This window comes from Astatotilapia calliptera, chromosome 15, assembly GCF_964374335.1.
Source record: "Astatotilapia calliptera chromosome 15, fAstCal68.1, whole genome shotgun sequence".
NCBI lineage: Eukaryota > Metazoa > Chordata > Actinopteri > Cichliformes > Cichlidae > Astatotilapia > Astatotilapia calliptera.
This window is the reverse complement of record NC_137436.1, coordinates 1,106,261-1,130,580: the sequence shown is the minus strand read 5'-3', so window position 1 is coordinate 1,130,580 and position 24,320 is coordinate 1,106,261. Positions and strand designations below refer to the sequence as shown.

Below are 24,320 nucleotides of genomic sequence, written 5' to 3'. Positions count from 1 at the left end.
GCCTGGGAAAATAATGCCATTAGTGTTTCGAATGAAATGATGGAGAGATCGGAGGAATTTCAAAGTATTATGGATTCGACAGAGGGACCTTAAAAAGATACGAGGACGTCAGAGTTAATAGATAGAGAGTCGGAGCAAGACACAAACGAGTCCTGGATCTTCTCAACAGTTCTTCACAATGAGAACAACAGGTTATAAAGCAGTGTGTCACGCTTTAAGTCCAGGACGTGAAGTGAGGTTTAGACAGCTGTGGAGCTTTTTTCAACTCTCCCTCCTATTCGGAGAAGAACCACTGCTGCAATGCAGCAAAGCAAATCACAGGAATCTATGAAGTGTTTGTTACTGTGAAACCCAGCCTTCTCCTCACACACACACACACACACACACACGCACACACACACACACACACACACACGCACACACACACACACACACACACACACACACACACACACACACACACACACGCACACACACGCACACACACACACACACACACACACACACACACACACACACACACACGCACACACACACACACACACACACACACACGCACACACACACACACACACACACACACACACGCACACACACACACACACACACACACACACACACACGCACACACACACACACACACACACACACGCACACACACACACACACACGCACACACACGCACACACACACACACACACACACACACACGCACAAATAAACTGGTGTTCAAAGAAAGTGCATCAACCCTGAAAACTGGAACTGTCGTCCAAACAAAGCGTATTTGCAACATTTCGTACAGAGTGCATCAGATAAGAAAACTGATGATTATATAATATTGCATCAACTTTCACAGCTGTATGAGTTCTCACAGAGTTACAGTCACGTTTGGTGCCTTTGGTGATCTCATCTTTTGGTTTTCCATTCGAAGGATGAGCGAGGGATGGGGAGCAAGTGAGACCTGGAAGGCTGCTGGGCCTCGAATACGGTGATACTAATGGAAATAATCTCAATCAGCTGTTTGAATTTGTAGAAGGAATATTGTTTGATGTGCATGGATATCAAATTTTATGCATATACATACATGCAATACGTACACACTCACTGGTCACTTTCACCTCCCGATGCTGCAGAACTGCCTTAATTCTTTTGAGCATGGATTCATGGATTCATGGGTTCATGGATATGATAGCATCACCCAAATCTCCCACTCCACCAGATGCCAAAGCGGCTCTGTTGGACTGAAATCTGGTGACTGTGGAGGTCATTTGATTGGAGTGAACACTGTAATGTTCAAGAATCCAGTTTGAGATGATTGACGCTTTTCTCACATGGTGACTTCAGCAGGTCGTCTGTACCATGTCTGCAGGCTTTGAGTCGCTGCCATGTGATTGGCTGATTAGATGTGTGCATTAAGCAGCAGGTCCATCCATGATTGAACAAAGTACCTTTCCTTCTCCGTCCTGCAGTTTTCACTTTCAGAGTTGGGGTACAGGCACTGCTCTCCACTGTGGAACACAGATTTATGAAAAATACAATTTCACTGGGAAGTTTGATCTTTTCTTAAATTCTATGTATTTACAGTTTTTGCCCACTGCTTGAACACATTTTGCAAAACTCTGCTCTCTGTGCCAAAACTGTACACACAAGTACACATGACACAACACTGGGAAATATACCAGTCACATCTGTGCCAAATTGAAACTCTACTCCCAAAACCTAAACTCTGCTGTCAAAACCTGACAGTCCTTTGTCAAAATGTAACTCTGTTGACAAAATGACACATACTTGCGTCATATGCAAACACTTACAGATCAGGGGGAACACACTAGTCTGCTGTACATAAAACACTGCAGTCCTTGATTTCCATTGTTTATTCAGAAGGCACATTTACAGGAGACACATTTCCAAACAACCAAAAACGCAAATAGACCTACCCAATGTTGTACATTGCAGTACCATGAATTCAGATAAAGCAAAAAAAACAACAACAACACAATAATACTGCAATAGAAAAAACACTATACTGTAAACACAAAAAACCATGACAATTGTGCATAAGTGGGCTCATGGATCCCGCCGTCTGTTGGGGTCTGGCCACAGGACCTCATCAACATCGCAAGCAATGTCCTCTCCCGCTAGGCACCGGGGAAAATATCCTCTTGCATGTCGAAACCATCCATGGATCGCTGTCACCTGAATGTCACCGCAGGCCTGTTCCATTGCCTGCAGAAGAGGCATGCAGGCATGTAGTTGGCGGTCATATACACGCCATCTCCAAGCCGAAAAAAATTCCTCTATAGGGTTTAAAAATGGTGAGTAAGGGGGCAAGTATACCACTTCAAATTGATTGTGGTTGGAGAACCAGGCCTGGACCAGAGCAGCCCGATGGAAACTGACATTATCCCATATCACCACAAACCTGGGCTGATCTGCTCTGTTCTGTACAACTATATCATGGAGAGCATCTAGAAATGTGAGTATGTGTTGGCTATTGTATGGACCTAGTATTGCATGATGGTGCAGAAGCCCTCGAAGGCATATGGCGGCACATAATGTGATATTTCCCCCGCGCTGCCCTGGGACGTGCACAATTGCCCTTTGGCCAATTACATTACGACCCCTTCATCTTGTTTTGCTCAGGTCGAATCCAGCTTCATCAATGAAAATGAATTCATGAGGCTGTGCAGCTCCATCCATGGCCAAGATTCTCTGAAAAAAAGGGGAACATGTCACTGTACTACAGTGCTACACATACAGCACCCTCACCCCATCACACAGGTACCTGTGTAGCTCTCAGAATGGATCCATGTGGTACTGATATGGTACATATTCAGCTGCTACTGGACTTCACCAATACTCTATTGTAAATGTAAGGGACAGTTACACGTACCTGTACATATTCAGCTCGAAGTCCTTTGACCCTGTCACTGTTCCTCTCGAATGGGACTCTGTAGAGCTGCTTCATGGTGATGCTGTGTTTACCCAAGATGCGTCTGATGGTGGTGATGCTCACATGGTCTATGTTGCTGAACACTCGCCTGTCTGCAAGTATTTTCCGTCGTAGCTGGTGGAGACGGATGGCATTGTCTGCCCTCACTAGGTCCACAACGGCAAGTTCCTGCTGTTGTGTGAACAGGCGTTGCCGTCCTCCCCCAGAAGGTCTTCGAGTCATTCTAGAGAAATACAACCACATATTGTCATCGGTTTGCTTTTTTTTCTTACAGTACTTTACTGTACGTACTGTATCATCCACTGTACAACACTGCACTTCAATATAAGGAATCAGCCACTTTGGCTGCAAAAGGAGCATTAGCACCCCGTACACTTGATATGGTAATGTGATATACTGTAGAACAGTGCTATAAAACCATCTGAGTAGAGCAGAAGGTATGGAGGTGAAGACAGACCTGTTTTCTAGTCGGAATGTTCGTATTACAGATGCCACTGTGAAGCGGCTTAGATGTGGGTGGACTCTCTGCCCAGCTTCCCTCATAGTCAGGCCGTGGTTGATGACATGGTCCACCAAAGTTGCTCTTATTTCATCAGAAATATGGGTCCGTGCATGGCCTCTTCGGCCTCCTCCTCCTCTTCCTCTTCCTCTTGCTCTCCCTCCATCCATGCTTGCAAAGTTCTTGAAATGGCTACGCTGAGGGCTTTTTGTAGTTGGCTAATTGGTGTTTGGTTTTGCAAGTAAGTGCCTTCAGGTGTGTATTTGAGTGGTTGCAATTACCCGATGTGTTTTGTATTTTGGATACATGTGTTTTCCGAATGGCACCCTGAGATTTCATTTTGTGAACGAAGTGTCTTATGTATGAAATAGAGTGTAGCATGCAGGACCATGTGTGTTGCATAAAGGAGTAGGTGTGTTGCATAATTGGAACTGGGGTGCAAAGCAGCGCTTTTGTTTAAGGTAGGGGTACATGTGTTTGAGGTATGGTAACAAAAGCTTCAAGTTGTGTTACTTTAGTCTAGGCATGGGTTTATAGTGTTCAAGCAACGGGCAAAAACTGTAAATAACAAAGGTTAGTTTCTATAATGCAACGTTTACAGTCCAATATGTCCAACCCCTTCTACTGTATATCTATATAGTTCTTATAATTATATTAGATTTTAGAAGCGTACTGGTGTGGCAGTTAACATGTAAGCAGACATTAAGGCCCTTTATTCAGTTATTGATTCTACGCTGATCAGCAGCAACATTAAAACAAGTGACCGGCGAAGGAAACAAACTGGTCGTGTCAGCAAAGAGCAACCTTGGATCCTGGTGTTACTTTGACCAGGCCACTAGAAGGAAAGCTGATGACATTCAGCATCTCAGGACACAAACCACTGAATTCAATTTTATTTCTATAGATCCAAATCACAACAGAAGTCGCCTCAGGTGCTTCATGAATCTGATCTGCGAGCTTTTGGAGGCAGAGAAGTGAAAGAGTCTGTGAGGCCGAGTCAGTCAGCTGAGCTTAGCGGCAGTGAAAGGACCCGTGAATTAAATGTTGGCTTTCAGGTCGCTTTTACCTTCTTGTTCTGTTCGTCCTCGTGAGTGTTAGTATGCAGGTTGGTCTCTGGTTGTTTTACTCTGAAGCTTAGTCTTCTGCTGTGTCCATGGCAGTTTTACTTCCACTACTTGTCTTCTCCTGATCCTCGATTGTCTTTATTACCTGTTCCTCTCCTTCCTGTTTCTCATCTGTAATCATGGCCCCAGCCTTTGTCCTTTCTGTGTTTGTTGGTTTCTCCTGTTCTTGTTGGAGCAGCACAATAAAGGCTTGTTTCATGTTAACTTTGCAGTCCCGTTTGTTATTTCTCCACTTAGAGAGTTATGATTATTGTTTCCATCGTTGCCCTGAGTCTTGAGCCAGTGAATGGCAAAGCATTAAAAGATGGAAACTATTTCATTTTTGATGTTTATGTTTTCCAGACTTCAGTCGTCTGTAAAGGATATTTTGCCGAGGATGATTAAAAACCACAGCATGTATATACGTCCCTGAGGGCGCTCTGAGTAAAATGACTGTAACTCACTGTTTCAGGGAATATTTTGCCGAATCCCTCAAAACCGCACTAAAACCCAAATATGTGTGCTGTAACATACTTGCTTTTATAGCCTTACTGACCACTCAGTCACACAGTCGGTGACCCCATGGCAACCTCTGGTATCCAGGGAAAAAGGTGTTGCCTGAGCAGCTGGGAGGTGGTTGTTGGAGGCTGCTGGTCTCTAGCAGATTACCTCAGTGACCACACTGCTGTGGGGCTGGCTGCCAACTCGAAATGCTGAATGCTGAGCCACCACAGCTAACAGCTGGATCTCACTCAACTCCAGCTGCTTCCAACTTCTCTCGGTGTTCCCGCGAGGACTGGGCTGCTTCCTGTGGCTGTCACAGCATCTGAGTCTCCTGCGTGGCTTCTCCACGACAGCCGCCTATTAAAATTCGTTACCATCCATTATCTCAGCATCTCTGCTGTGCAGTATGTTTCTGCTCTGCTGTGGGCAGGATGCTCTTATTACCTTGACTAAGGCAGTATAAACTCAACATACTGCTTATTTAACATTTTGCATGAAGACACACACTTTCTAAAAGGACGACTTCCAAGATTCCCAATTCTTCCTAATTCCTCCTGAATACACGCTTGTTATTTGTGACAGGTGGTTGCCAGATGAGCACCGGCGGGTGTAACTGAGGTCTTAACAAGTCACATTTTAACACTTTCTCATCATTAACCACAACCGATTAAGAATTAACTGGACACACATGCCTTTGCATTTGGGGGGAAGCCCGGCTACCTGGAGAGAAACCACACAGACCCACGGAGATCACGCAATCTCCCCAGACTTCGTTATACAGACCCAGCTGATGTGATTGCCTCAGAGAACATTATTAGATTTCATGCTGCTGATCAATAGCTCTGTTAAAGCCAGCTAATGGTTGCCAGGAGGGTCAGTGTGATGCAACAAATCCATGACTGACCCTTGGAATGTGAGGCCAAGCATTACAAACATCCTGAACTCATAAGTGCTAAAAATAAAACCGGACGCTTGTTTGATTAAACACGGACTGCATCCCTGTCGCCTCGTTCTTGTTGTTTCCATGTGGAGAAGCAGCAGCGCTGCGTTTCAACAAGCAACACTAGTTTTATTTGAACGCCACGTTTATAAATAGGAATTATTTTGCTGTATACGCGTTCAGACCTGCGCATGTCCTGATGAGCAGTATTCAGCACAGTGACAGAAGCTGTTCCCACAGCGTCCCTCTCTCTCCTCTGTTCCTGCACACCTGCGCTACTCTTTCATCTACTAAACATCAGCATCAATTTTTCACCGCCATAAATCACAGCCGCCCTCAGCGCGTGTGCGCGTGCGTGCGCGTGTGTCAGACACATCAAGGCGCGTTACGCAACGCATATCGCGTTTCACACAAAAACACGAGCCTCTCCAAACGGATCCTGCTTTGTGTCTCTGAGCATAAGTTACAGCAGCATGAATATAAATGAGCGTCATGACTAAGCGTTATCTGGCTGTCGGGCTACAGTAAACAGCAGATCTCAGAGCGCCGTTGGGTTATTTGGCAGAATAATTCCACCTTCCCAAAGTGGCTGAGAGGTGGAGGATCGCAAAGTTTCGTAAGTGAAAGGAGGAGAGAGGAGTTTTCATGTGGAAACGAAAGAAATAAAAAAATCTGCAGGTTGACTTGAGACTCATCGCTATGGTAACAGGCCACGTGCCTCGCCACCTCCCATCTCGGCTTTCTCCCTCTTTCTTTCCTCGCCTCCCACAGGAAGATGACACTGGCTCCTTCTGCGTGTCGCCGCCGCTGCCTGAGAATTCGCTCGTTTGGATGCTGAATAACCACGAGGTGACAGATCTCCATCCACCCACCAGCACATCACACCCTTTAAATAACTGCCTTCTATTTATCGCTTCCTGTCCATCTCCCGCGGTATTACTCTCCTTCTCACCTGCTTTCGGTGAAAACAAACAGAGAAGTTAGCGCAGCTCGATGCTTATTTCCCCACCTAATAAGCGGCCGCATCCAAATGAGCTCGCTGCGGTTTGTTGCTTATTTGGCCTGTTTGTCTCTGAAGTCGAAACTTCCTGTGGGACTGTCTTTAATTTCAGCTGGATGAATTTAATAGGATGTGGTTCACAGAAACCACTCCAGCTAATGAGGGCTCAGGATAATCACTTGTAATTATAATCATTTTCATATTTTGGTGACCAGAGTAAACCGGCCGTTTATGGACTGAGTTTCTAATGAACTGTGGGACTTCCAGGAAGCCCCGTTGGCATTGTTGTGTTTTGCTTGTGTCTTCTTTAAAGGTGCAGCTCGGGGTATTCGACTACCATATCACTCATGTGATTAAACCTTCTGTTAAGCATGGCTCAGCGTCCTCGCCATGCTTTGGTTTCTATTGGTCACTTCTGCTGCTGTTCCGTCACATTATCGTCTCGTAATAACACTTCTGTTGTGTTTTTTGTGCTTTCGCCCCCTCAGGACCGCCGTATACTGGAGCTGTTGTATGGAGCGCTTAATTTAAAGCGACATCCTTAGAATTAACAAATCAGCTTCCTAACGATGTCAGAACATCCTTTAAAATAGTCAAAAAATAATGCAGCAGATTCCCGGATGTCTTGGCTTGAAAGGAGAAACATGCTTTTTGTTTGTCTGTGACAAATTAAATCAGCAATCAATACTATCAATAATGTTAATCTCCAAACGTGTAGGCAGAGCTAGCAGACGATTCTGACACATAATGAAGCTAATCTCATTTGTGAGGTAAGTTTGCATGAGGGTTAAGCATGCTCCACCTGTATTCTGCATGGACACTCACAGGAGTCACTCTGCGTTTTTCCAAAAAGAAATCTTTGTGGATATTTATAGCAGAAAACCCCCGAGAACAATATTGGGGTTTTTTGTGTCTGAGCTTTAAAAAGCCCCAGTGGGGTTTACGTGGCCTAAACATGAACCATGTGACGTGAATGAGATCCCCTTTAGTGGAAAGTACGAGTTAGGCTTTGGATTAGAAAAGGATTGGGCCAACACTGACATGTGCCTGTCTGTTTGTACTTCATTACTACAGGGAGTGCAGAATTATTAGGCAAGTTGTATTTCTGAGGAATAATGTTATTATTGAACAACAACCATGTTCTCAATGAACCCAAAAAACTCATTAATATCAAAGCTGAATGTTTGTGGAAGTAGTTTGTAGTTTGTTTTTAGTTTTAGCTATTTTAGGGGGATATCTGTGTGTGCAGGTGACTATTACTGTGCATAATTATTAGGCAACTTAACAAAAAACAAATATATACCCATTTCAATTATTTATTTCTACCAGTGAAACCAATATAACATCTCCACATTCACAAATATACATTTCTGACATTCAAAAACAAAACAAAAACAAATCAGCGACCAATATAGCCACCTTTCTTTGCAAGGACACTCAAAAGCCTGCCATCCATGGATTCTGTCAGTGTTTTGATCTGTTCACCATCAACATTGCGTGCAGCAGCAACCACAGCCTCCCAGACACTGTTCAGAGAGGTGTACTGTTTTCCCTCCTTGTAAATCTCACATTTGATGATGGACCACAGGTTCTCAATGGGGTTCAGATCAGGTGAACAAGGAGGCCATGTCATTAGTTTTTCTTCTTTTATACCCTTTCTTGCAGCCACGCTGTGGAGTACTTGGACGCGTGTGATGGAGCATTGTCCTGCATGAAAATCATGTTTTTCTTGAAGGATGCAGACTTCTTCCTGTACCACTGCTTGAAGAAGGTGTCTTCCAGAAACTGGCAGTAGGACTGGGAGTTGAGCTTGACTCCATCCTCAACCCGAAAAGGCCCCACAAGCTCATCTTTGATGATACCAGCCCAAACCAGTACTCCACCTCCACCTTGCTGGCGTCTGAGTGGGACTGGAGCTCTCTGCCCTTTACCAATCCAGCCACGGGCCCATCCATCTGGCCCATCAAGACTCACTCTCATTTCATCAGTCCATAAAACCTTAGAAAAACCAGTCTTGAGATATTTCTTGGCCCAGTCTTGACGTTTCAGCTTGTGTGTCTTGTTCAGTGGTGGTCGTCTTTCAGCCTTTCTTACCTTGGCCATGTCTCTGAGTATTGCACACCTTGTGCTTTTGGGCACTCCAGTGATGTTGCAGCTCTGAAATATGGCCAAACTGGTGGCAAGTGGCATCTTGGCAGCTGCACGCTTGACTTTTCTCAGTTCATGGGCAGTTATTTTGCGCCTTGGTTTTTCCACACGCTTCTTGCGACCCTGTTGACTATTTTGAATGAAACGCTCGATTGTTCGATGATCACGCTTCAGAAGCTTTGCAATTTTGAGACTGCTGCATCCCTCTGCAAGATATCTCACTATTTTTGACTTTTCTGAGCCTGTCAAGTCCTTCTTTTGACCCATTTTGCCAAAGGAAAGGACGTTGCCTAATAATTATGCACACCTGATATAGGGTGTTGATGTCATTAGACCACACCCCTTCTCATTACAGAGATGCACATCACCTAATATGCTTAATTGGTAGTAGGCTTTCAAGCCTATACAGCTTGGAGTAAGACAACATGCATGAAGAGGATGATGTGGACAAAATACTCATTTGCCTAATAATTCTGCACTCCCTGTTCTGAGTTACCATAGGTGGAAACCTTAAGATAACTTTTACCAGAGCCCTGTGGTCTCAAGTCAAGTGGCTTTATTGTCATTCCAGCCATGTGCAGTGGGACAGTACACAGTGAGACACAGTGAGACGAGACGACGGTCCTCCAGGACCACGGTGCTACATGTAACGATCAACACAGGACTGCATAAAGTACAAAGTGTGTAAAAATTGCAAAAAGCAGTGCAACACCAGAGAGAACCGAACGATACGACACGAGACGGTGCAACAGAAGTGTTTTGATTGCTTGGGTCTGGCGTTGGGTCATCACCAAGAGTTCAGAGGGTTAAACATTCAAAAATGGCAAAATTTATTGTTTTGCCAGTTTTTCAGAAAGGTCTTTATTTTAGTTTGTATGTGTTCTAAATACCATATTTGAAAAAACTAAACAAATGAAAATGTGTTTTTTCATCAATAAATAAAGTAAAACTAGTTCGTTCCATGCAAACATGTATTTTATTAGTTTAACTGACATCTAATATTCTGCAGACACCAGGTGAAAGTATATGCAGCGAGCACCGTTTCTGAACAGTCAAAAATAGAGCAGTGGGTCTCTTGATCCACGACTTACTGCAGCTTAAGAAGCTCGAAGCAAGTCAAACAAAAACACTCAGCTGGGAAAAACACTGACACCTGGTTCAGAATTTCTGCAAACAATAAACGTGATTTCATAAAACTGTTTGCTGAAATATGGCTGGGCTAGGATGCCCTTCTGCTTTGAGCCGAAAATCTGCCGCGAGCTGCTGTTGACTCAGATATTCTGCAGCTGAAACAAAGGCAAACAGAGAGAGAGTGAGCAGCTTTATAAATCCTCTGATACAAATCCAACCACAAGCAAGTCCAATTGATTCCAGATTGCATTTACCAAAGGATCCTTTCAAGTCCATCGACAGATTGACCGAGTGCTGGGAAGCAGAAAAAGCTGCAGGTAATAATGCACTCAGTGAAAGTCGCTGTAAATAGAAGCATCAGATAAATGCAATAAGACAGAAATGTTTCTAAAGACAAAAAAGGGCTCAGCACATATGCTCTCTCAGTATGAACGGCCTGCCTCATGCACTTGTTACAGTTCTCTCCTGAGTCTCAGTGGCAGTTGAAAAACCAGGAGAGACAGCTACAAGTGAGTAAGGGCTTCTTCTGGTCCATCCGCTCAACAACAGGCTTATCAGCAAATCTCGAGGGGCCCTCGTGTTATTTAACAAGCGCTCAGTCTGACCAGCGAAGAAGTGAGGAAGGAGGAAGCAAGGATCTGAGGGTGAGAAGAGAGTGGAACGCTTGTTCTTGAAGTCAGCGGTGGCTCGCAGACGGGCAGCTTAGAGCTCCCGTCAAGCCTGCTCCAAGACACAATGAGACTTTAATGAAGTTATGCTGCTGCAGCACAGCGATGTGCAGGCTCAGGCGCCTTGGAGATAAGGATTGGCTGGAGCATGCCCTGAGGTGCGTGTTTCAACTGTCACTCAGGTAAACGTGGAGAAACAGCAAAGCAGTGATCCCTGGTCATATGGATTAAAAGTGATTCCCATCAGTCGTCCATGTGAGGGTCTAGATTTCACTTTCTGTGGAGGTCAAGGATGAGCGTGTTGTGTCAGATTTGTCCCCCGACCAGATTTAACCGATGAGCTCGTCGAGTGCTGGTTAAATTATTTAGTGATGGAGGGGGAGGACGGGCAGTGTGCTGTTAACCTCTGAAAAGCTCCTTGAGTGGTGAGCAGGAACCTTTTAAACAGAGTCACAGAGGATGAGTGAGAGGGCTTAGGAGTCACAGAGAAAAGGAGAGAGAGAGTTTTTCGTTTGCATCAACCAAGAGGGGAAATGTGCCATCCAAACGTCGGGAGATCTTTGCACATCAGACGAGCTCAAACATGTCTTCGTTTCTCTTCTGTGAGGTAATATCAACATTTTAAAGTGCTGACCTGCAGCATTTGGAGAAACTGCTGCGGTTGTGGCTCAGGGAGGAAAGCAGGTTGGAAGGTTGGGGGTTTGATCCCGGGCTGCTCCAGTCTCAATGCCAAAGCATCCTTGGGCAACAACTTTGAGTTGCTCCTGATGCATTCGTCAGAGCGAGCATGTTCGATAGAAACAGAGCATGAACATATATGTGTTATATAAAGCAAAACGAGTGCTCAAGTGGCAAAGTGCTACATAAGAACCAAACCCCCCCTTGTCTCACTTGTAGCTACAGGTTGTGGACGTTATCACTGCAGGCTGTCATTATAGGAAAGGATCCATTCGTTTTCTTTATACTCTTCCAATGCATATCCCAGCTCTCAGTGTAAGAGGCAGGGTACACTGGACGGGTTGCCAATCTGTTGTAGGGATACCACAAAGAGACACAATCATGTGCACCTACAGCCAATTTATACAGTGGCTTGCAAAAGTATTCGGCCCCCTTGAACTTTCCCACATTTGGCACATTACAGCCACAAACATGATCCAATGTTATTTGAATTCCAGGTGACAGACCAACACAAAGTGGTGCACACGTGAGAAGGGGAATGAAAATCAGACATGATTCCAAACATTTTTTACAAATAAATAACTGCAAAGTGGGGTGTGTGTAATTATTCAGCCCCTTTGGTCTGAGTGCAGTCAGTTGCCCATAGACGTTGCCTGATGAGTGCTAATGACTAAATAGAGTGCACCTGTGTGTAACCTAATGTCAGTACAACTACAGCTGCTCTGTGACGGCCTCAGAGGTTGTCTAAGAGAATATTGGGAGCAACAACACCATGAAGTCCAAAGAACACAGCAGACAGGTCAGGGATAAAGTTATTGAGACATTTAAAGCAGGCTGAGGCTACAAAAAGATTTCCCAAGCCTTGAACATCCCACGGAGCACTGTTCAAGCAATCATTCAGAAATGGAAGGAGTATGGCACAACTGTAAAGCTACCAAGACAAGGCCGTCCACCTAAACTCACAGGCCGAACAAGGAGCTGATCAGAAATGCAGCCAAGAGGCCCATGGTGACTCTGGACGAGCTGCAGAGATCTACAGCTCAGGTGGGGGAATCTGTCCACAGGACAACTATTAGTCGTGCACTGCACAAAGTTGGCCTTTATGGAAGAGTGGCAAGAAGAAAGCCATTGTTAACAGAAAACCATAAGAAGTCCCGTTTGCAGTTTGCCACGAGCCATGTGGGGGACACAGCAAACATGTGGAAGAAGCTGCTCTGGTCAGATGAGACCAAAATGCAAAACGCTATGTGTGGAAAACTAACACTGCACATCACTCTGAACACACCATCCCCACTGTCAGATATGGTGGTGGCAGCATCATGCTCTGGGGGGGCTTCTCTTCAGCAGGGACAGGGAAGCTGGTCTGAGTTGATGGGAAGATGGATGGAGCCAAATACAGGGCAGTCTTGGAAGAAAACCTCTTGGAGTCTGCAAAAGACTTGAGACTGGGGCGGAGGTTCACCTTCCAGCAGGACAACGACCCTGAACATAAAGCCAGGAAACGATGGGATGGTTTAAAACAAAACATATCCATGTGTTAGACTGGCCCAGTCAAAGTCCAGATCTAAATCCAATCCAGAATCTGTGGCAAGATCTGAAAACTGCTGTTCACAAACGCTGTCCATCTAATCTGACTGAGCTGGAGCTGTTTCAAAGAAGAATGAGCAAAGATTTCAGTCTGTAGATGTGCAAAGCTGGTAGAGATGGACCCTAAAAGACTGGCAGCTGGAACTGCAGCAAAAGCTGGTTCTACAAAGTATTGACTCAGGGGGCTGAATGATTACACACACCCCACTTTGCAGTTATTTATTTGTAAAAAAATGTTTGGAATCATGAATGATTTTGGTTCCACTTCTCACGTGTGCACCACTTTGTGTTGGTCTTTCACCTGGAAGTCCAATAACATTGATTCATGTTTGTGGCTGTAATGTGACAAAATGTGGGAAAGTTCAAGGAGCCGAATACTTTTGCATCCACTGTAATGACTAATTAACCTGAGACGTCGGTCTTTGGATTATAGCTGGTTTGGGGATTGAAACCCAGGAGAGTGACAGTACTAACCCTCCTAAAAAAATGTTGAAAATATTCTGTAACTGTTTAAATAAATATATTGCTTCACTACCTTTCATATCCCTATCAGTTTTTATTTAGATTATTTTGCATGTTTCTATGATACGAATTAATCTAAATTGCTAAAAAGAGCAAAGAGCCTGATAAACAGGTCCTGATCAAGTACTTTAAATTTAAACCTCATCACTTGTTAATCAAACAGGTGGAAAATTGGAAAACTTGCAGGCAATGAGATCTTTTGAAACGTTTAGGAGACATACTGGCTGCTGTGACGTCTTCTCCCATCATATTGCTGACATTTAATGAAATCATTATGAAAGGATCTAGAACATAGAAGTGTTTCCCCTTTAGCCCAAGGCACCACTGGGAAGACTGCAGTGTCTACAGAGCCTTGTCAGCCTTTTCCCTCTCACCCTTGCTTCACTCTTGTTCTGCCCAGATAGTCATCTTGTACTCAGAGGTCAGCCCTTGATCTTTTTGTCAGGGTCGACTAACCATTGATCTGTCCCTCTGCTGCTTCCTCTCTCCTCCTCACTCTCTCCCATCATTCCCTTTGGACCTGAAGAGACTTGTCAGTCAGCTCAGAGCTAAAGAAACACAATCACCTGGAATCTTTAGGGTTTGATCTTCGGCCAGAAGTCGAGGCGGAAGAGTCAGAGGTAACTTGTTTCCTGGCTCCTTTCTATCAAACTCTTCTCACATAGCAATTAGGGGTGCAACGATACTCGTATCGATATTGAACCGTTCATACAGTGCTTTCGGTTCGGTACGCATATGTATGGAACAATACAACATTTTTTATTTATTTGATCAACTTTCCTTCTGACGATGCTGTCTGTGTTGAGCGCTCAGTGGATCTGCGCTCGACAGTGCAGCCTAGGCGGAGTAGTCGAACGCAGATTCACTGAGCGCAGGGCAAGCTAGCGAGACAGAAGCTAAGCTCTCCTTGCAACATGGCAAATTGAACCTCCCCCACCCTCATTCAGATCTGGTCTTTGGAATTATTTTGGTCTTCATGTGACGTATGACCCTGAAGGTAAGCGAGTCATGGACTAAAGTAAAACAGTATGTTGGATGTGCCATGCAATGCTCAATTACATGGTGGGAGCTAGTGTGTTAGCGCAGTTAGCTCGTTAACGTGTTCCAGCCCCAAGCACGGGGCGATCCGCGGTAGCTCGTTAACGGAGATTTGCCGTGTTGTGGCGTTAACGTCATTTCAGATTAACGCTGACAGCACTAGTGGGAACACAACGAATATGACTGCACATTTACTCCGACAGCATCCTAGTGCAAAGACAAGTGGAAGCAGACAAAACAACAAGCACCATGCTACAAACTTTACCCGAGTCATTTAGACAGCCGTTAGCACATGATCCTCCTTATGGGGACCTGATATGTTTAATATGCTGCTGAGAATATAGCCCAGAAGAAGCGTATAGTAGAGCTTTTATTTTGAAAGAGCCATTTCTCTGTAATAAACTCTTTTCCAAAGATGAGGGAAATTTTAACCATCAGATAGATTTATTTTTTTATTACTTTGTTGTTTCAGCAACATTCAATTTAAAAACTGTACTTTTGAGTTAAATATATATTTATAATTTTAATAAATGACAAATTAAAAAGGCATGAACATTTTTTGTATCGAAAAAATATCGAACCGTGACACCAAAGTATCGAACCGAACCGTGAATTTTGTGTATCGCTGCACCCCTAATAGCAATGTTTTTGGTTCTATTCATTTTGAAGCTTACGCATCCTTAGCATTAAGCAAACCGTTTATTTGGTCTTTTTGTGGCTCCAGACCCATCGCAGCTCATCAGGTTCAGTTTTAAATGGACTGAAATCATCTCTGACAGGATGAAACTATGTGGTCTCCCTGGGTGAGTTGGTGTCATCTAAAATTGAGGTCACCTGTGATGTGCCTTTAAATCTGTATATATGATGCCAGTGGAAAATATGAACGCGCATAAAATCAGTTTATATGTATATTTAATTGATAATACATGCCTATGGCTTTCACATGCAGTAAGCCTAAATAATGCATTGCTGTATCCACTACATTAAAAGACAAAATAAAGTCAGGCTTTTTGACTGTTATTTGAATTCAAGTTCAGAAACACTGAGAACGTTTCACCAAATCAGAAACGTCGCCTGTGTGCACATGTCCACACAGAAATGCACTTTGAGTCACTAAAAACAAAACTCTGAGGAGTGTGACAATTTCACCCGTTTTGTAGTCAGACTGTGCACCATGTGGTTGTTTGCAGGCTTCTGATTGGCTGACATCTCTATATGCTTATGGTTATAATGTGGATGGAGACATTTTTAGAAATGAAAGCTGAAGTTGTGTTTACACTGGACTTGACACTGCACATATACAGAGCAAAGATCCAGCTTGACTGCAGTGACTACTTTAGTCTTTGGAGCAAATACTGTCCTGATAACCACGACAGGAGCAGCCTTTACTTTCTAGAATATGAGGTAACATGAAGTATAGCAGTACATAAAGAGGTAAGAGTCCCTTTGTAACGGTCACAGTGTGGCTGAGGCTGACTGTGTGGAAACACGCAAAACAAAACTTTGATTTAAAAACGGACGAGCTGTTTATTTAAACAGGAGAAAACTAAAAGGGTAAAGGCAAAACTAAAAAACTTCGACTGGGTGAAGATTGAAACGTGAAGAAACCCTGAACGTGAATGTGAAGCCCTGACATGGATACATGTCAAACCTAGAAACATGACGTGAACGTAGCAGACGACCGGACGAGGAATGAATGCAAACACAGACTAAATACACACAGGAGGTGATTGGGGGGAAACAGCTGATTACAATGAACATGGAACAGCAGACCTCTTCAAAATAAAACAGGAAGCATAATGAGATGTGAACATGACAACACGTGAAGGGTGAGGGAGACAAACACAGGGGTGAAGATACAAGGAGCATCTAAGAAACAATGAACTAGAACAGCAACCTAGGAATGAACTCAGGTAACCCAAAGAGCTTGAACATAAACATCAAAATATATAAAAATGCTGAAAGGCGTTGGGTCAAACGACCCAGGATGGTGACAGTAACACTCTAACCATCTTTGTATTTTTGCAGGAAAAGGAATAATGCTTTTCTTTGGAGTTATATTCATACTCAACCATGTAAATCCATGTGATCCGAGGTCGGGAGCATGGCAGGGCCTGTGGCAGCCGTGTGGCTGGACAGAATACATTTCAATACATCTTGTTTAAGCTTGATTAGAACAAAACAGCAGAAAGACGGAGCCCAGATGAGTAAATCATACTCAAAACACAACAACGTTTTAAAAGGCGGTGGAGCGGTTGCCATGGATCCCACAGCCCATCTGGGCAACGCAGCCATTCGTCTTGGCTGACAGTTAATTTATTCCTGAGGCTGTTAAGGATGCACCGTGCAGGCAGAAACCATTTACAAATGTGCGGTTTGACTGTATTTATGATCTGTGTGGGCTTTTGTTCTTATCTGTGCTTTGTGAGGAACCACATGCTCAGTGGTTATAGTAGAGGATCAACGGGGCTAAATGTACAGTCGTGGATCAGTCTCAGTGCAACACTGTTGATCACATGATGGACTTTCTCTTATTTAGTAACTGGGCGGCGTAGCAGCTGCGGTGCAGAATGATGATGTTTGGAAAATCAGGGATTTTGAAGCATTGACGTTTTTGTATTTTACACTCACAGCCGACTGTAGATCACATTTTGACACAGCAGCTGTTTTCCAATGAAACAACCAGTGGTAGCTGGTTTGTGACTGTGAACACGTCTCCACAACTCAGTCCTATGGAAAATCTATCGCGGAAGCGGAAGCTGAAGCTTAATGGGAAACCAAGAAACCACAGAGTTTCTGCTAAGAGGCGTGGCCAAAATCCCTCCTGAGATGTGTGCAAAGCTGGTGACCAACAGTTGTGCTTACAAAGGGTTTTGCCACCATTGGGGAAACCGGAAGTGAGCGACCTTACAAATTCCTCTGTGCCATGTGTCTGTGCACCGTCTGAGTTCCTACAATCCGACCTTTTCATAGAGCCACACAAACGGGCATCAGTGCGAGGCCATAAATCCTGTGTTACTGCTGGCTTTTCTAAACTGGCTGTTTTTTAAAAAACTAAAAACACTTTCCAATATCCCATTTGCAGCTTTTTCCCTCTGTGACGCATGATGAATGTGGTGGCTTAGCGCCAGGGAAGTGGCATTTTAGTCTGTCAAACATTTCTCTCCTATCTGCGTCAGCTTGATGTTTTGATGAGTCACAGCGAACTGGACAAACCTGAGTGGGAGGAGAAGGGCAGTGATTTAGCCCGTGTAAATAATGATTGTGAAGTGTGATGTTTGTTCTTCGGGCGTCTTCTGATCACTTTTCTCTCGAGAGGAAAAAAGTAAGATTGAGAATCCACTCCACCTCCTGAACTGCAATCCGTCAGTAACGCTCCACCGAGTCTGGGTTTTATTGTTTCCTCTCTCAGCTGCATTACTTCTGCATGTGTGTAAAGCTAATTGCCAGGCTCCCCTCCTCTGAGCCATTCATAACTCTGTTTACATTACTTTATTCAATTATAGAAGATGCAGCGATTATTCAGTTTTCACCTCGCAGCATCACTTGGAGGAAAAAATTAATACTTAATACTGAATCAACATTTTTATCTCTGCAGGCAACATGTGTGTGAGCAATGCCATAATGGTTAATAATAGAAAACTCTCTTTTAAATCAGTGACATTTACCTGTGTCTGCTTTGTGAGCGTGCAACTCCTTTAACCCTCGCGCAACCGAGCCGATTGCAGAGGTCACTTGATGGGAGACGGCGTGTAACTGTGGCCTGATTAAGTGCAGACAGATTGCCAGCACATTGCAATCAATCAGTCATGCAAAGCAGTCTGTGCTGATGAGTGCAACTGGTTGCATGAGAGGACTCGACACTGCGCCGTCTCCACTGCAGTCGTAACTTTCATCCTTGCAAGCAGAGAAAGTGTGCGGCGTGAGTTACATACACTTACATGTATTTGGCTGAACACACTGCTTGTGGAAATATCATCCAATCTGCAATTAACTGCAAATTTTCCACAACTTTTTGATTTGTTAACAAACGAAAGTGAACATGCCTTACAGTCAGATATTCAGAGATGTTGTACCTCAGCGCCATAATTTAATGATCACGTATAAGCGTTGCAGCAAACCTCATTTGAGCGTACTGAAAGACAGATAAATTAGAAAATAATTTGTTTTCCTTAACTGTATTTTTTCAGCAGTAAACTCACACGGGGATGCAAACGAAACAACTTGCAGGCAGCCATATGGTGTGAATGTATAGATGTCTTTACACAGACAGGATGGCCCTAAAAGCAAATTATGAGTCAGCCAGTGTTCACACTGCAAGTGAAGATTTATGACAGCCGAGTAGGCAAACTTCTTCCTGCCTTCTGTTTTCCTCTCAAAGCATAAAATCCCTCTGGTATGTGTTCACAGCTTCTGGCAGCAGGTGCATTTGCCCCGGCCAACATTTCCTCAGATCTTTCAGTCAGTCATTGGGAGATGTGGGTGGCAGTTTGCTAGCCTACTGGTCCTAACATTGTTCTGCTATTACAGTGCAAAACATGCAGGAGGTGCACTCTGCCTTGCTGCATGGAAACATTTTCTGCATGTCCAAATCAAACTATCAGCATGTCTGTGCATTTTAAAGACTTTTTAAGACTTGTCTCCTGAAACATTCATAGCAAGCAAATAATGTTCTAGGAAGTGTTGGTCTGGGTGAAGTGTAAGCACAGATTGCAAACAGCTCTAACTGTGTGTCACTCGTGCAAATCAAGGCTCAGAAACCTCTAAAAAGTGCACTAATGCTAGCAAAGTAACAAAGGAGACATTCATGTAAAAATCAGTTAATCATTCAGGCCGTGCAGTAATGCGCCCTGTGCCGTTTACATTGATGTGCATGCACGACAAACCTCATCAAGAACAGACTCGTCTGCAGTGCTCCTACATTTCCTTTCAGACACACGCTCACATCCTCACCTAATGAGCTGTTAAAGATCAATAAATGAGCGCTATGCTAGCAGAAGTTCAATTTAAAAACAGCTATTGTTTGGAAAACGTAACATTGCAATCTAAGCTAGATTTCAACAAAGGCTGACGCTCAGAGACCGAAGCTGGTGAAACATTTTACAATTCTAAGTATTCCCCTCACGCCTTTTATTGGCATCCTGTAATATTTATTAATGAGTTCTGCTTAATGCTCCTCATAATCACCACGACATATGAAACCTAATCAGTTGTGCTGATGAGGCCTTTAACTGCACCAATTAGTACATCAGTTGTCAAGTACGTCTATGCTAGTGTCCTGGTTGCTTTGGATAATCCACAGCTGAGAAGGAGAAAAACGATTTAATGTTCTATGATGAGCTCGTGTCAGCATCATCGTGTTGCATCTGCACCAAACTGTAAACAAGACGTAAGGAATGGTGGCACCATCTGACCTCAGACACATATTTGCTTTGTTTCCCCCAATTTGAATAATTAGTATGTTTCTGTTCTGGGACCTCCCGAGCCTGTCAAGCAGAACAACAACAAGACAGAGCAGGCATCAGTGAGGACAAATATGACTCTGAGAAAGCCCTCTTCATCATGAGGAGGAGGAACCAGGGGTTACAAAGTGTCTTGCAGATGTGCAGCAATGGTACACTTTATGAGATTTGTCAGGTGGATGCATACAAAACCATGAGCGAGTGTGACTCAATGACCCGTCAGAGCTATCGTTCTTGATTTGAACCATTACTGAGGTGCTTTGCATGGTTGCCATTAATGCCATTAAAAAAGTTTGTTTTTTGCACATTTGAAACACTTAAATATCTCAGATCAGTGAACAAACTAATATTAGAAAAAAAATAACCCAACTAAATGCAGAATGGAGTTTTTAAATGATGATATCATTTATTAAGGGAAACCTAGTGCGCGCTGGAAAAGTAACTGCCCCCTTATTAATGAATTAATTGTGATTAACCACATTTTTCTTTTTTAGAAGAAAAAGTTCACCAACCACATCCTACCAGACCTGCTGAATCGAGAGGTCACTTAAACTCTCTGACAAAGTGAAGTGGACTAAAATATCTTGCAAACATGATGTTATTCATGCCTAAAACACAGCTGAGAAACAAAGTCGTTGACATCTATCAATCTGGATTGGATGACAAAGCCATTTGTAAGGTTTTGGGACCCACAGTGGGAGCCATTATCCACAAATGGAGAACACTTGAAAGATTGGCGACACTTCCCAGGAGTGACTGACCTACTAAAATTAGTCCAAGAGCACATCAGCCAATCATCTATGCAGTCGCAAAAGAGCCTAGAACCGGAGGAACCGGAGGCTTCACGTCTCAGTTGAGGTCAGAGTTCATGATTCAACAATAACAAAAAGATGCAAAAGTTCCACGGAGAAAACCACTGCTGACCAAAAAGAACACAAATGTTCACCAAAAAACCATCTTGATGACAAATGAAGACGAATGTAACTGAGCTCTGAACTTTCTGAGAGACGATGTACAGTGAAGCAAGAACACGACCACGTCTTCCTCACAGTATATCCACCAATGCCATCAGAAGTCAAACAGTCTAAAAGGTCTGTCTGCATCACGTTTGTCACCACCACACTAGGTAATAGTGCTGAGTTTACTAGTGCAGTCTATTTTCATGGCTCTTCTCAAGGGTACTGAACAGGCTTAGCATAATACCTTTACATGGATTCAACAGTCATTTATTTCTGAGCCACTTCGCTGAATATTACCGTATAAAAGTCAGCCGGGGCCTTTTCTTCTTGAGGAAAATCACGTTAGAGTCCAATAACAATTGAGAACGAAAAAGATTTGTGGCCTATTTTCACGATAAATTTTAGATTTGGCTCCCTGACAGGAAACACACACACGGCAATGGGACAACGCATAGGCAGCGATAAATGGACAGTAGATGGAAACAATGTATCTCAATGAAGGCACGTTTTGTGAAATAAAAAAGGAGTTTTAAAGCCAGTGGCACTCATAATTGAATATATTGGGTTCTAGAAGTGTTTCTCATTACATTTAATTTATCAAAGTGCTCACCTTAGACTAAGAACATCAATGCAAACAGCAGTTTGTGCATAATAAATATTGGTGAAGGATTAGACAACGGATATCCTCCAGTAGCTAAACAACTCTGCAGAACTTCACAAAGAGGCAACTTGTGTTTGGATATTTCATGATGTACGAGCTCACACACACACACACACACACACACACACACACACACGCGCACACACACACACACACACACACACACACAGTGGAGAGACTCCTCCTTGTCTGAGGCTCAGGCAGCCAGTGCAGCTGCAGAGAAGCAGAGAAGCAGAGCCTGACACTGTGCAGTGAAAGAACAGCAACAAATGCTGCAGCCCCTCCAGTTCTCTGCGATGCATTCATTGTTTCAAAAGAAGTTGTGAGCACGCCGTCACTTAAAGTGCCATCAGATCAAAGTATCATGCTGCTGCCTATAAGCTGCAGTTAAAGCTAAAGCTAAACCAGCCTGTAGCCCCAGCATGCACCTGCACCCAGCCGGGGCCTGTTCATGTGCTCCATGTAAACTCATCATATTTCTTTTTAAAAACCTCTCCAGCCTGTGCTGTTTTGCATAAGACGTGTTATGTTCTTGATGAATATTAATGATCTTGTGGAGATCTCAGTACGATTGTTGCTGTTAGGTAATTTCCATTTCCCTGGCTAAAAACACTGCTGACCCCCCCCCCCAAACTTCCCATCCCCCTGTTACAGCTGAGCAAGTAATAAGAATCAAAGCACCGTGCCAATTACATACAAGGGCATCTCGAGACAACAGAGGGGCAATGCATAAACAGCAAATGTTGTGCCGAGAGAACGCCACCTCTCAGACGGTACAACGGATCAAAAACGCTTCGTTATATTGTGCTTTGGAGCTAAATGATCAGATTTTAAATTGCACTATTGTATTGATCTGAAAAATAAACCCCACCTGTTTGCCAGAACTGCAGAAGAATTTATCTGGCTTTCTGAAGGAACAGGGCCTGGACACGGAGCAAGTCCATCGTTTTGACAGCTGTGATGCATCATAATAATATGTTAGGGAAGAACAGGCCACACAGCCTGCTTCGGTGCTACGGGGCAAATCTGCAAATCTTTCAGGTTTTTTCAAAATACATTGAAAATGAATGAGCCTTTCTGGAGAAAGAAGTTAGAAAAAAGCAAAAAGTTTAGTCTTTAGTTATTATTACTTTGTGTTCTGGATTCTGGTGATTTCGTTATTCATACGAGCTCTATCATCTATGTAACACAACTTCCGGTTTTATGCTGATAGCCATTTGTCTCGTGTTAGATTGACTTCCCCATGTCCTGTTACCAGGTTTAGTTCAGCTGTGTCTAGTTTCCCAGACGTGTCCACTCATCTTTCTGCATATATCCAACCAGAGAAGTTCCTGAAATCAGGGGAGTTCCCCCCACCGCCCTTCACAGACCTGAAGGTTCTATCAGTCTTTTGTCCACAGCGTACTGATTTAGCCTGTGGTTGCATATTGTCGGGCCATCGGTTTCCTCTCCATAGTTTAAAAAGTATGATGCGCTCTGTCTCTATGACTGCCCGTCTTTACCCAAAACCTTTACAACTGTTATTACCACGTGACGTGTGGGCTTATCCAGATGATGCAAATGCACACGTTGTCACGGTCGGTGTGGCAGACCGTGGGGGTGAGAGTTTAGATTTAGTTTAGATTTTAAAAAATCTGAAATCCAATTTCACAATAAGAGCAGAGATTGCTTCACGTTAACACAAAGTGCATCACCTGCTCCAAAAAACAGGAAAAACCCACTGTCACTAATTATGAACGTTTGTGCTTGGAATAACAAATGTTTCAATGACATCAAGATACCGTAGAGTGAATCGTGATTGTGGAACAACAGCAAACAAAACATGAATATCTTATTTATCTGTATGGTTTTTACACCGTTTTGGGCGTTTTCTGTTCTCGTTAAGTCACAGTTTGAGAGAGAAAGTACGAGATGGAAGCATTTATTGTTGCTGTTTGTGTCATTTTTGGGCTCTGTAGTAATGAGGTGTGGTGTCTCTCCTTCATCCTCAGAGCCTTTTGACAAATCAGACATTTTAGTACTGTGGAGGGATACAAAGAGAAGGCAGACTGGCAGGAAAGTTGGAGGTGGACATCTGCACATCTGCTCCTGGCTATTTCCACACAGTTATGAAACGTAGCTGAAACACATGAGAGCACAGAGACATGATGCTTTCTTATTCTGAGCTGCTGACAACCTCACAGTTTCTCTGCTAATCACAGTAACGAATGTCCTCTTAGGTATTATTTTTGCATCATATCCTCTTTCTATGTGAATTTGACTAACATGCAAAACATGTATTACAGTAATTCATAAGCAGTAGGGCCACATTTCTAAGCTAAATACTGTAACAGCAAAGGATGTACATATCACCAAGTCCTGTTTCTTGAGTGAGTCATCATTCTATGGATTTTTCTTTTAAATGTCAATCCCAGTATTTCTCCTTGGGTGCTGCAGCTATGGGTCTAAAAACAAACTGCAAACCACC

General features: G+C 43.5%; 1 long non-coding RNA gene across 1 annotated transcript; it reads right to left on the bottom strand.

Annotated features, from left to right (window-relative positions):
• Nucleotides 1-1,859: 1,859 nt before the first annotated feature.
• LOC145420712 (uncharacterized) lies at nt 1,860-3,928 on the bottom strand. The gene is made up of 2 exons (XR_013902033.1): nt 2,894-3,928; nt 1,860-2,712 (listed from the first exon to the last, which is right to left on the bottom strand). It is a non-coding gene; the product is annotated as an uncharacterized LOC145420712 (long non-coding RNA).
• Between the last annotated feature and the right edge of the window lie 20,392 nt (nt 3,929-24,320).